At 32.6% G+C, this 14,916-nt stretch overlaps 1 long non-coding RNA gene across 1 annotated transcript; it reads right to left on the bottom strand.

Moving 5' to 3' along the window:
* Positions 1-502: 502 nt before the first annotated feature.
* LOC149420124 (uncharacterized) lies at positions 503-5,818 on the bottom strand. Its single transcript, XR_016302702.1, has 2 exons — positions 5,725-5,818; positions 503-1,824 (listed from the first exon to the last, which is right to left on the bottom strand). It is a non-coding gene; the product is annotated as an uncharacterized LOC149420124 (long non-coding RNA).
* Positions 5,819-14,916: the final 9,098 nt, after the last annotated feature.

The raw sequence follows: 14,916 nt of genomic DNA, 5'->3' as shown, positions 1-14,916 counted from the left end.
ATATAAGAGCGTTAAATCGTCGTAAAGCAGTGAAAATACCAGAAAAACCTTATAAGAGCGTTAAATCGTCGTAAAGCAGTGAAAATACCAGAAAAACCTTATGAGAGCGTTCAATGGTCTTAAAATGCTGGAAAATACAGAAAAACCATTAAAAAGTGTTTAATCGTCGTATTACACTAAAAATCATTGAAAACCCCTAAAATTTGTCAAATCGTAGTTAAACAGTGAAAATAACAGAAAAGCCTTATAAGAGCGTTAAATCGTCGTAAATCAGTGAAAATACCAGAAAAACCTTATAAGAGCGTTAAATCGTCGTAAAACAGTGAAAATACCAGAAAAACCTTATAAGAGCGTTAATTCGTCGTAAAACAGTAAAAATACCAGAAAAACCTTATAAGAGCGTTAAAACGTCGTAAAATAGTGACAATACCAGAAAAACCTTATTAGAGCGTTAAATGGTCTTAAAACGCTGGAAAATATAGAAAAACCATTAAAAAGTGTGTTTATTTTTGGATCAAGGTAGAAATATGAACCCACTTATTTCGCCAGAAATGTTTATTGCAGAAGAGGAGATAAAAATGATAAGCCAACCTATTTATTAACTTTTAACAGGAAGAATCCATGGCGACATCTATGAAAAAACTATGAACTTATTTTCTAACATAAACTCCCCCCGAAAAAAGGATTGGAGGTCATTTTTTCTGAAACAAATCCCAAAACATAAGAATAAAATTTAAGCAGCTAAATATCTACATATATGCCAAAATTAATTTGGAAGAAACAAAAATAGTAATTATTAACTATAACTGTTAATACTAAAAATTGATTAACAATAAATATTTGAAATAATAGGTAACCTATTTCTAAGCATAAGTTTAAACATAAGACTACTCTAAAAACGAAATGACAATTTCAAACTAACTAAAATTATACAAATTAATTATGAGATTAAAATTATTACTTTCGTTCAAATCAAATTCATGCAATTCACTAAGCTATTGTATATTATAATTTAACAACTAAGATAATTCCAATAACCTTGTTCTAACAGAAATCATAACAATAATCAAACATAAAACAAATAATATAGACAACACAACATGGAGCGCTGGTTTCCTGGTCATCCTTCTTAAGGGTTTGTGTTTTTCTATAGTTCATTACCACATTTATAATTAGTTTCTTCAGATGTATTTGTGTAGTTTGAAATTACATATAGCCAGCAGGCTATCTCGGTTTATAAGCGTTCATTTTTAAAGTGTTTTTTTTTTATTCTTGGTATATACGTATCTACAATCCTTTTGTTATTTTGTACATTTTTTATCAAACTCGCAAGTTTTATTGTTATCCACTTTTTTATGCACTGTTTTTACCTTTTATTTATTATTATTTCTTCCTTATCTTCTTTTAATTTATTATTATTATTTTTTTATTTATGATTATGATTTATGAAAATTTTATATTGTTTTTATCACGAAACTTTTTATATTGTTTTGCACAAAACCTTTTTTTTTATTTTGCGCTTACTCAGCGTCTGGTCCGTTGGGTGGGGGTCTCGACATTTTCAACTCCTCGTTGTCATCTATTGGCAACAGACAGATCTTTGAAATGGCCCTCTGGATGATGCCTTTCGACGTGATGATGGTCGCCACGCGAACTCTTCCATCAGCGCCAGGATGAACAGCGCTCACACGTCCCAGCCTCCAGTAGCAAGAGGGGACGTTGTCCTCCTTTATTACGACCATGTCGCCAGACCGCATCTGCCTTTGATTCCTATTGGTCCATTTGCTTCTGGTTTGAAGTTCTGCTAAGTACTCCTTCCGCCACCTCGACCAAAAAAATTGTACAATCTGGATTAGTTTTTGGTAATTGTTTAATCGATTGAATGTGATATGTTCCAAATTTTGTTCTGGAATCGCCGCCAAACTAGTTCCTATTAGAAAGTGACCGGGAGTCAAGGGATTAAGGTCATAAGGATCATTTGATAAGGGAGACAGTGGCCTGGAGTTTAAGCAAGATTCAATTTGACACAACACCGTATTAATCTCTTCATAAGTTAATGAAGCGATACTGGTTATTCTTTTTAAGTGATGCTTAACTGACTTTATCCCAGCCTCCCAGAGCCCCCCAAAGTTCGGCGCACGAGCTGGTATAAATTGCCATTGTATTCCTAATGTGGATAAATAATTATCAATTTTATCATTAGACATATTTAAAAAATTATAAATTTCTCTTAGTTCATTATTAGCCGCTTTAAAATTGGTTGCATTGTCCGAGAACATTTTGCTTGGTCTACCACGACGCGAGATAAACCGTTTCAAAGAGTTTAAAAAACTCTCTGCGCTCAAGGACAGCACAGCTTCTAAGTGCACGGCTTTAGTGACCATGCATACGAATAAGCAAATATATGATTTAACGCTATGTGATTTTCTGTGAATACCCGACTTTATTAATATTGGTCCACAGTAGTCCACTCCTGTTATCTGAAATGGCCTACATTCAGTTATTCTTTCAGCTGGCAGGTCGGCCATCAACTGCTGTTCGGATTTGGGATTACATCTATAACAAATTATACATTTTTTTATTATTTTTTTTACAATATTCCTTCCCTTAATCGGCCAAAATTTCATTCTAATCAACGCCAATAATGATTGCGTTCCCGAGTGTAAGTTCAAGTAATGATAGTGTTTTACAATTAACTCTGTTAATTTATGATGCGAAGGTAACAAAATTGGGTGCTGCTGGCCCTCGGTTACCATTTTACCTTTGGAGAGCCTTCCCCCCACACGAATTAGATCCCTTTCAATGAAAGGATCTAATGACTTTAGTGCACTATTCCTAGGTATATTACCTCCATTATTTAAAGCTCGAATTTCGACTCTGAAACAGTATGATTGCGCCCGAGATATTAATTTGTTTACTGAATTTTCCAACTCACTAACTGTCAATTTACTATAGCGGCGCTGCGAAGGGTTTCTACAATTAAAAATAAATCTATTAAGGTATGCTGTTACTCTCTGTAATTTGGAAAAATTGGAATATCTATCAAAAATGTCCCAGTCCTGTTTCACAGCAGACAACAGTGCCGAGCTTGTTTTGATCTCTGGTGGATCAATACAAAATGAGTTGGAATTTGGCCAGCACGCTGAATCCAACGTCAGCCAATCTGGACCATGCCACCAAATGCTGGAAATTAATAACTGTGAAACGCAGATTCCTCTGAAAAGCACGTCTGCTGCATTGTCTTCAGACCGTACATGGTTCCATTGCTCCGGCTGACTGGCTTCCTGGATTTCCGCCACTCTATTAGCAACGAAAGTGTTCCATCTTACCGGATGATCCCTGTCTTCGGGTCGCACCAATATTTGACTGTACATTTTCTCAATGTCGGCTGTTATCGCGTACTGGTGTTTTCTGAAACATATCAATTGTGCGGCTAAATCTTTCTGTAAAACAGGTCCTATCATGAGAGCATCGTTTAACGATATACCATTGGATGATTTTGCTGAACCGTCAAATACCACTCGAGTCTTAGTGGTAGTGCTCGATTCTTTCAATACTGCATGATGTGGCAAATAAAAATAACAATCTTCATTAGAAGGTGCTTCGCACTGGGTCATGTGACCCAAGTCTATATATTCCTGCATGAATTCTTTATATTTTTTCATCAGGTCAGGATTTGAAGAAAATTTCCTTTGCAAATTGCAAAGTCTTTTTTCCGCCATGGGCAGCGTTTCTCCCAACTGTTTAACACAGGGGCGCTGTGGTAAGCTTACCATGAAACGACCATTGTCATTCCTTTTATAAGTGTCCTTGAAAATCTCCTCGCACGCTCGCTCCTCATGGCTCCGGTGCTTCACCGGTTGGAATTCTTCTAATTTCCAGAAGTTTTCAATCTGTTTATGGATTATATTTAATGATAGTTGACAAGATTTTACTGGCCTTTTTATTTTTGTTGTGACGATGGGTCCTGACACCAGCCATCCGAATTCAGTTCTCTGTAATATGGGTCCTGAGTCTCCATTTCGAAGTTGATCTTGCTTCATAATTTCCCAAAAGATTTCCGCTCCGAGTAGCATATCTATGGAGCTTGTTTCATAGAAGGCAGGATCCGCTAACTGAAGACCATCAGGTATGTTGGCATCCTTTTTCTGTAAAGAAATTTGCGGCAGATGACTTGTTACTTCTTTCAAAACGAGACATTCTATGTCTCTTTCATACGGTGAATAGTTCGAGAAAATTCTTAAATTTATGCTATTTTTAATATTCAATATTTTGTTTTGGATTCCGGTAATCGGTATGTTTGCCCTTTTGGGTTTTAATTGCAACCTTGTTGCAAATTCTTCTGTTATAAAATTGGACTGAGAACCACTATCCAATAAAACTCTAGCCTTAATCAAATTTCCGTTATTATTCAACACTTTAATAACGGCGGTAGATAACAAAACAAAACTATTAGATATTTTCGTAGAGTGATTTGTAACTAAAGGTTCATTATTTGATGTTGATGGTGAATCCTTATCCTGAGACTTCGAATTATCTGTTTCCTTTTTTAAATGCAACAAAGTATTGTGCGAGTTATTTTCGCATATACGACAATTGTATTTACTTTTACATTCTTTTAGCTTATGACCCAAGCACAAACATTTCAAACACGCATTTACTTGACGTATCTTTATAATTCTATCCTTAGTATTTAATATTAAAATTTTTTTACAATTATAAACCTTATGATCGCCGTTGCAAATAATACATTTTGTCATTTGAGGCGTTAAAGAAATCATAGCTTCTTTTCGGTATTTGAAAGGAAAAGTTTTATTTTGATTAAATTTTCCTTCAGTAATCCCAGCAAATTCTAAAATCTGAACTCGATCTGATAAATATTTTATAAACTCTTTATATGTGGGTAGATTATCTTTTGTGGCAAATACTTCCCAATGATGTCGAGTTTCACTATCTAGTTTTCGCGACAATAAATATATTAACATGATATCCCAATTTTCGGTGGGTATATTTAACTTATTTAACGATTTTAAATGTAATTCGGATTCATCGATAAGATTCCTTAATGCTACGGAATTTTCAAATTTTATTTCAGGCAATTTGAATAATGCTTCAACGTGCTTATGTATAATAATTTTTATATTTTGATAGCGAGAAGTTAACATCTCCCATGCAGTATGATAGTTCTCCTGGTTATTTGGAAGTGAGGTTAATAATTTAGCTGCGTCACCTTCAAGGCATGATCGCAGATAATACAATTTTTGAATAACTTCTAAAGATGGATTATTATCAACTAAAGCAACAAAAGTATCCCGAAAATTCAACCAATTTTCGTAACTCCCATTAAATTTTGGCAACTCAAGTATAGGCAAACGTATGTTATGTGATGTTGTATTCTGAACTTTATTTAACATTTTATCTTTAGCCTTAGCAACAAGATTATAATATAAATTTTCAAATGCTTGACTTTCTGTTTTGGTTAATTCTTCCGGCGAAATTGCTTCTATGTTATCTTGTAATGAGTCGAAAGTGTCTAAAATTGGTTCAAGTTTCTTCAATCTGACTTCAATTTCAGATTGCGACAAATTATCACCGTTTATATATTCATTGAACCTAGTTAATTTCGCCTTGCAAATTCCACGCTGGTTAATCAAAGTTTTGAGATCCATTTTTAAATATCAAGAAAAGAGGTATTCACAGAACGTATTGTCAAAAGATAATCACTTGTAATCAATCACTACACGTGCACTGTCCTTGATCACAGAACTTTACTAATTAACCGATAAACAATGAATTTTATCTGAATTTTATAAATGCAACAGCTCGATGGCTGTCAAAAAGGAAAAAATATGACCTGTTATTCTCTCCACAATCTCCACCGCGCATGCGTCAGCTTGCTTCGCGGCTGGGTTGGTTTACCGTCTCGCGGTAAATTTCGAAATTTAAACTTACGGATTTTCAAATATAACCGCTCGTAATAAATCTTTTAAGAAATTTAAAATACTTGCTTTGTATTCTAACTTCTTTTTATATTGTTGTAACAATTATTATTGCTTACTACAATTTCGATGATGGGTATGAAATCAATTCAAACAACACTTGGTAACAATCAGCCCGATTCAATTTTAAAACAAACAAAGAAATACGGCTGTGTAATAAATCATGCTCTCCTGCCTGGGAAAATAAGGTAGGTATATGGGATATGGTCACTTGCCCGTTTTTCTGAAGATCCCCTCTGATGTTGGATGTTGAAGATGTTTGCTGGTTCTTTTATCATCCGCGATTCAATCGATAATACGGATGCGGCACGAAGGTCCAATGTTTAATTTTGGATCAAGGTAGAAATATGAACCCACTTATTTCGCCAGAAATGTTTATTGCAGAAGAGGAGATAAAAATGATAAGCCAACCTATTTATTAACTTTTAACAGGAAGAATCCATGGCGACATCTATGAAAAAACTATGAACTTATTTTCTAACAAAGTGTTTAACCGTCGTATTACACTTAAAATCATTGAGAAACCCTTAAAATTTGTCAATTCGTCGTAAAACAGTGAAAATATCAGAAAATCCTCATAAGAGCGTTTAATCGTCGTAAAACAGTGAAAATACCAGAAAAACCTTAAAAGAGCGTTAAATCGTCTTAAAACGCTGGAAAATATTGAAAAACCATGAAAAAGTGTTTAATCGTCGTATTACGCTAAAAATCATTGAAAACCCCTTTAAATTTGTCAAATCGTCGTAAAACAGTGAAAATACCAGATAAACCTGACGAGAGCGTTAAATCGTCGTAAAAGAGTGAAAATACCAGAAAAACCTTATAAAAGCGGTAAATCGTCTAAAAAGGCTGGAAAATATAGAAAAACCATTAAAAAGTGTTAAATCGTCGAATAACACTAAAAATCATTGAAAAACCCTTAAAATTTGTCAAATCGTCGTAAAACAGTGAAAATACCAGATAAACCGGACAAGAGCGTTAAATCGTCGTAAAACAGTGAAAATACCAGAAAAACCTTAAAAGAGCGTTAGATCGTCGTAAAGCAGTGACAATACCAGAAAAACCTTATAAGAGCGTTAAATGGTCTAAAAACGCTGGAAAATATAGAAAAACCATTAAAAAGTGTTTAATCGTCGTATTAAACTAAAAATCATTGAAAAACCCTTATAAGAGCGTTAAATCGTCGTAAAACCGTGAAAATACCAGAAAAACCTTATAAGAGCGTTAAATCGTCGTAAAGCAGTGAAAATACCAGAAAAACCTTATAAGAGCGTTAAATCGTCGTAAAGCAGTGAAAATACCAGAAAAACCTTAAAAGAGCGTTAAATCGTCTTAAAACGCTGGAAAATATAGAAAAACCATTAAAAAGTGTTAAATCGTCGAATTACACTAAAAATCATTGAAAAACCCTTAAAATTTGTCAAATCGTCGTAAAACAGTGAAAATATCAGAAAAACCTCATAAGAGCGTTAAATCGTCGTAAAACAGTGAAAATACCAGAAAAACCTTAAAAGAGCGTTAAATCGTCGTAAAATAGTGACAATACCAGAAAAACCTCATCAGAGCGTTAAATCGTCGTAAAATAGTGACAATACCGGAAAAACCTTATAAGAGCGTTAAATGGTCTGAAAACGCTGGAAAATAAAGAAAAACCATTAAAAAGTGTTAAATCGTCGAATTACACTAAAAATCATTGAAAAACCCTTAAAATTTGTCAAATCGTCGTAAAACAATGAAAATAACAGAAAAGCCTTATAAGAGCGTTAAATCGTCGAAAATCAGTGAAAATACCAGAAAAACCTTATAAAATCGGTAAATCGTCTTAAAACGCTGGAAAATATAGAAAAACCATTAAAAAGTGTTAAATCGTCGAATTACACTAAAAATCATTGAAAAACCCTTAAAATTTGTCAAATCGTCGTAAAACAGTGAAAATATCAGAAAAACCTCATAAGAGCGTTAAATCGTCGTAAAACAGTGAAAATACCAGAAAAACCTTATAAGAGCGTTAAATCGTCGTAAAATAGTGACAATACCAGAAAAACCTCATAAGAGCGTTAAATCGTCGTAAAATAGTGACAATACCAGAAAAACCTTATAAGGGCGTTAAATGGTCTGAAAACGCTGGAAAATATAGAAAAACCATTAAAAAGTGTTAAATCGTCGAATTACACTAAAAATCATTGAAAAACCCTTAAAATTTGTCAAATCGTCGTAAAACAGTGAAAATATCAGAAAAACCTCATAAGAGCGTTAAATCGTCGTAAAACAGTGAAAATACCAGAAAAACCTTAAAAGAGCGTTAAATCGTCTTAAAACGCTGGAAAATATAGAAAAACCATAAAAAAGGGTTTAATCGTCGTATTACACTAAAAATCAATGAAAAATCCTTAAAATTTCTTAAATCCTCGTAAAACAGTGAAAATACCAGAAAAACCTTATAAGAGCGTCAAATCGTCGTAAAACAGTGAAAAAACCAGAAAAACCTTATTAGAGCGTTAAATCGTCGTAAAACAGTGAAAATACCAGAAAAACCTTATAAGAGCGTTAAATCGTCGTAAAACAGTGAAAACACAAGGAAAAACATTATAAGAGCGTTAAATCGTCGTAAAATAGTGACAATACCAGAAAAACCTTATAAGAGCGTTAAATGGTCTTAAAACGCTGGAAAATTTAAAAAACCATTAAAAAGTGTTTAACCGTCGTAATACACTAAAAATCATTGAGAAACCCTTATAAGAGCGTTTAATCGTCGTAAAACAGTGAAAATACCAGAAAAACCTTATAAGAGCGTTAAATCGTCGTAAAGCAGTGACAATACCAGAAAAACCTTATAAGAGCGTTGAATGGTCTAAAAACGCTGGAAAATATAGAAAAACCATTAAAAAGTGTTTAATCGTCGTATTAAACTAAAAATCATTGAAAAACCCTTATTAGAGCGTTAAATCGTCGTAAAACCGTGAAAATACCAGAAAAACCTTATTAGAGCGTTAAATCATCTTAAAACGCTGGAAAATATAGAAAAACCATTAAAAAGTGTTATATCGTCGAATTACACTAAAAATCATTGAAAAACCTTTAAAATTTGTCAAATCGTCGTAAAACAGTGAAAATACCAGAAAAACCTTATAAGAGCGTTAAATCGTCGTAAAACAGTGAAAATACCAGAAAAACCTTATAAAAGCGGTAAATCGTCTTAAAACGCTGGAAAATATAGAAAAACCATTAAAAAGTGTTAAATCGTCGAATTACACTAAAAATCATTGAAAAACCCTTAAAATTTGTCAAATCGTCGTAAAACAGTGAAAATATCAGAAAAACCTCATAAGAGCGTTAAATCGTCGTAAAACAGTGAAAATACCAGAAAAACCTTGAAAGAGCGTTAAATCGTCGTAAAATAGTGACAATACCAGAAAAACCTCATCAGAGCGTTAAATCGTCGTAAAATAGTGACAATACCGGAAAAACCTTATAAGAGCGTTAAATGGTCTGAAAACGCTGGAAAATATAGAAAAACCATTAAAAAGTGTTAAATCGTCGAATTACACTAAAAATCATTGAAAAACCCTTAAAATTTGTCAAATCGTCGTAAAACAGTGAAAATATCAGAAAAACCTCATAAGAGCGTTAAATCGTCGTAAAACAGTGAAAATACCAGAAAAACCTTAAAAGAGCGTTAAATCGTCGTAAACCAGTGAAAACACAAGGAAAAACATTATAAGAGCGTTAAATCGTGGTAAAATAGTGACAATACCAGAAAAACCTTATAAGAGCGTTAAATGGTCTTAAAACGCTGGAAAATATAAAAAACCATTAAAAAGTGTTTTACCGTCGTAATACACTAAAAATCATTGAGAAACCCTTATAAGAGCGTTTAATCGTCGTAAAACAGTGAAAATACCAGAAAAACCTTATAAGAGCGTTTAATCGTCGTAAATCAGTGACAATACCAGAAAAACCTTATAAGAGCGTTAAATGGTCTAAAAATGCTGGAAAATATAGAAAAACCATTAAAAAGTGTTTAATCGTCGTATTAAACTAAAAATCATTGAAAAACCCTTATAAGAGCGTTAAATCGTCGTAAAACCGTGAAAATACCAGAAAAACCATATAAGAGCGTTAAATGGTCTGAAAACGCTGGAAAATATAGAAAAACCATTAAAAAGTGTTTAATCGTCGTATTAAACTAAAAATCATTGAAAAACCCTAATAAGAGCGTTAAATCGTCGTAAAACCGTGAAAATACCAGAAAAACCTTATGAGAGCGTTCAATGGTCTTAAAATGCTGGAAAATATAGAAAAACCATTAAAAAGTGTTTAATCGTCGTATTAAACTAAAAATCATTGAAAAACCCTCATAAGAGCGTTAAATCGTCGTAAAATAGTGACAATACCGGAAAAACCTTATAAGAGCGTTAAATGGTCTGAAAACGCTGGAAAATATAGAAAAACCATTAAAAAGTGTTTAATCGTCGTATTAAACTAAAAATCATTGAAAAACCCTTATAAGAGCGTTAAATCGTCGTAAAACCGTGAAAATACCAGAAAAACCATATAAGAGCGTTAAATCGTCGTAAAGCAGTGAAAATACCAGAAAAACCTTATAAGAGCGTTAAATCGTCGTAAAGCAGTGAAAATACCAGAAAAACCTTATGAGAGCGTTCAATGGTCTTAAAATGCTGGAAAATATAGAAAAACCATTAAAAAGTGTTTAATCGTCGTATTACACTAAAAATCATTGAAAACCCCTAAAATTTGTCAAATCGTAGTTAAACAGTGAAAATAACAGAAAAGCCTTATAAGAGCGTTAAATCGTCGTAAATCAGTGAAAATACCAGAAAAACCTTATAAGAGCGTTAAATCGTCGTAAAACAGTGAAAATACCAGAAAAACCTTATAAGAGCGTTAATTCGTCGTAAAACAGTAAAAATACCAGAAAAACCTTATAAGAGCGTTAAAACGTCGTAAAATAGAGACAATACCAGAAAAACCTTATTAGAGCGTTAAATGGTCTTAAAACGCTGGAAAATATAGAAAAACCATTAAAAAGTGTTTAACCGTCGTATTACACTTAAAATCATTGAGAAACCCTTAAAATTTGTCAATTCGTCGTAAAACAGTGAAAATATCAGAAAATCCTCATAAGAGCGTTTAATCGTCGTAAAACAGTGAAAATACCAGAAAAACCTTAAAAGAGCGTTAAATCGTCTTAAAACGCTGGAAAATATTGAAAAACCATGAAAAAGTGTTTAATCGTCGTATTACGCTAAAAATCATTGAAAACCCCTTTAAATTTGTCAAATCGTCGTAAAACAGTGAAAATACCAGATAAACCTGACGAGAGCGTTAAATCGTCGTAAAAGAGTGAAAATACCAGAAAAACCTTATAAAAGCGGTAAATCGTCTAAAAACGCTGGAAAATATAGAAAAACCATTAAAAAGTGTTAAATCGTCGAATTACACTAAAAATCATTGAAAAACCCTTAAAATTTGTCAAATCGTCGTAAAACAGTGAAAATACCAGATAAACCTGACAAGAGCGTTAAATCGTCGTAAAACAGTGAAAATACCAGAAAAACCTTATAAGAGCGTTAAATCGTCGTAAAACAGTGAAAATACCAGAAAAACCTTATAAGAGCGTTAAATCGTCGTAAAATAGTGACAATACCAGAAAAACCTCATAAGAGCGTTAAATCGTCGTAAAATAGTGACAATACCAGAAAAACCTTATAAGGGCGTTAAATGGTCTGAAAACGCTGGAAAATATAGAAAAACCATTAAAAAGTGTTAAATCGTCGAATTACACTAAAAATCATTGAAAAACCCTTAAAATTTGTCAAATCGTCGTAAAACAGTGAAAATATCAGAAAAACCTCATAAGAGCGTTAAATCGTCGTAAAACAGTGAAAATACCAGAAAAACCTTAAAAGAGCGTTAAATCGTCTTAAAACGCTGGAAAATATAGAAAAACCATAAAAAAGGGTTTAATCGTCGTATTACACTAAAAATCAATGAAAAATCCTTAAAATTTCTTAAATCCTCGTAAAACAGTGAAAATACCAGAAAAACCTTATAAGAGCGTCAAATCGTCGTAAAACAGTGAAAAAACCAGAAAAACCTTATTAGAGCGTTAAATCGTCGTAAAACAGTGAAAATACCAGAAAAACCTTATAAGAGCGTTAAATCGTCGTAAAACAGTGAAAACACAAGGAAAAACATTATAAGAGCGTTAAATCGTCGTAAAATAGTGACAATACCAGAAAAACCTTATAAGAGCGTTAAATGGTCTTAAAACGCTGGAAAATTTAAAAAACCATTAAAAAGTGTTTAACCGTCGTAATACACTAAAAATCATTGAGAAACCCTTATAAGAGCGTTTAATCGTCGTAAAACAGTGAAAATACCAGAAAAACCTTATAAGAGCGTTAAATCGTCGTAAAGCAGTGACAATACCAGAAAAACCTTATAAGAGCGTTGAATGGTCTAAAAACGCTGGAAAATATAGAAAAACCATTAAAAAGTGTTTAATCGTCGTATTAAACTAAAAATCATTGAAAAACCCTTATAAGAGCGTTAAATCGTCGTAAAACCGTGAAAATACCAGAAAAACCTTATTAGAGCGTTAAATCATCTTAAAACGCTGGAAAATATAGAAAAACCATTAAAAAGTGTTATATCGTCGAATTACACTAAAAATCATTGAAAAACCTTTAAAATTTGTCAAATCGTCGTAAAACAGTGAAAATACCAGAAAAACCTTATAAGAGCGTTAAATCGTCGTAAAACAGTGAAAATACCAGAAAAACCTTATAAAAGCGGTAAATCGTCTTAAAACGCTGGAAAATATAGAAAAACCATTAAAAAGTGTTAAATCGTCGAATTACACTAAAAATCATTGAAAAACCCTTAAAATTTGTCAAATCGTCGTAAAACAGTGAAAATATCAGAAAAACCTCATAAGAGCGTTAAATCGTCGTAAAACAGTGAAAATACCAGAAAAACCTTGAAAGAGCGTTAAATCGTCGTAAAATAGTGACAATACCAGAAAAACCTCATCAGAGCGTTAAATCGTCGTAAAATAGTGACAATACCGGAAAAACCTTATAAGAGCGTTAAATGGTCTGAAAACGCTGGAAAATATAGAAAAACCATTAAAAAGTGTTAAATCGTCGAATTACACTAAAAATCATTGAAAAACCCTTAAAATTTGTCAAATCGTCGTAAAACAGTGAAAATATCAGAAAAACCTCATAAGAGCGTTAAATCGTCGTAAAACAGTGAAAATACCAGAAAAACCTTAAAAGAGCGTTAAATCGTCGTAAACCAGTGAAAACACAAGGAAAAACATTATAAGAGCGTTAAATCGTGGTAAAATAGTGACAATACCAGAAAAACCTTATAAGAGCGTTAAATGGTCTTAAAACGCTGGAAAATATAAAAAACCATTAAAAAGTGTTTTACCGTCGTAATACACTAAAAATCATTGAGAAACCCTTATAAGAGCGTTTAATCGTCGTAAAACAGTGAAAATACCAGAAAAACCTTATAAGAGCGTTTAATCGTCGTAAATCAGTGACAATACCAGAAAAACCTTATAAGAGCGTTAAATGGTCTAAAAATGCTGGAAAATATAGAAAAACCATTAAAAAGTGTTTAATCGTCGTATTAAACTAAAAATCATTGAAAAACCCTTATAAGAGCGTTAAATCGTCGTAAAACCGTGAAAATACCAGAAAAACCATATAAGAGCGTTAAATGGTCTGAAAACGCTGGAAAATATAGAAAAACCATTAAAAAGTGTTTAATCGTCGTATTAAACTAAAAATCATTGAAAAACCCTAATAAGAGCGTTAAATCGTCGTAAAACCGTGAAAATACCAGAAAAACCTTATGAGAGCGTTCAATGGTCTTAAAATGCTGGAAAATATAGAAAAACCATTAAAAAGTGTTTAATCGTCGTATTAAACTAAAAATCATTGAAAAACCCTCATAAGAGCGTTAAATCGTCGTAAAATAGTGACAATACCGGAAAAACCTTATAAGAGCGTTAAATGGTCTGAAAACGCTGGAAAATATAGAAAAACCATTAAAAAGTGTTTAATCGTCGTATTAAACTAAAAATCATTGAAAAACCCTTATAAGAGCGTTAAATCGTCGTAAAACCGTGAAAATACCAGAAAAACCATATAAGAGCGTTAAATCGTCGTAAAGCAGTGAAAATACCAGAAAAACCTTATAAGAGCGTTAAATCGTCGTAAAGCAGTGAAAATACCAGAAAAACCTTATGAGAGCGTTCAATGGTCTTAAAATGCTGGAAAATATAGAAAAACCATTAAAAAGTGTTTAATCGTCGTATTACACTAAAAATCATTGAAAACCCCTAAAATTTGTCAAATCGTAGTTAAACAGTGAAAATAACAGAAAAGCCTTATAAGAGCGTTAAATCGTCGTAAATCAGTGAAAATACCAGAAAAACCTTATAAGAGCGTTAAATCGTCGTAAAACAGTGAAAATACCAGAAAAACCTTATAAGAGCGTTAATTCGTCGTAAAACAGTAAAAATACCAGAAAAACCTTATAAGAGCGTTAAAACGTCGTAAAATAGAGACAATACCAGAAAAACCTTATTAGAGCGTTAAATGGTCTTAAAACGCTGGAAAATATAGAAAAACCATTAAAAAGTGTTTAACCGTCGTATTACACTTAAAATCATTGAGAAACCCTTAAAATTTGTCAATTCGTCGTAAAACAGTGAAAATATCAGAAAATCCTCATAAGAGCGTTTAATCGTCGTAAAACAGTGAAAATACCAGAAAAACCTTAAAAGAGCGTTAAATCGTCTTAAAACGCTGGAAAATATTGAAAAACCATGAAAAAGTGTTTAATCGTCGTATTACGCTAAAAATCATTGAAAACC

This window comes from Hesperophylax consimilis, chromosome 10 (assembly GCF_061612785.1).
Source record: "Hesperophylax consimilis isolate HC1 chromosome 10, BYU_Hcon_1.0, whole genome shotgun sequence".
Lineage (NCBI taxonomy): Eukaryota > Metazoa > Arthropoda > Insecta > Trichoptera > Limnephilidae > Hesperophylax > Hesperophylax consimilis.
Note: the sequence above shows the minus strand (reverse complement) of the source record. Positions and strands in the feature narration are given on the sequence as shown.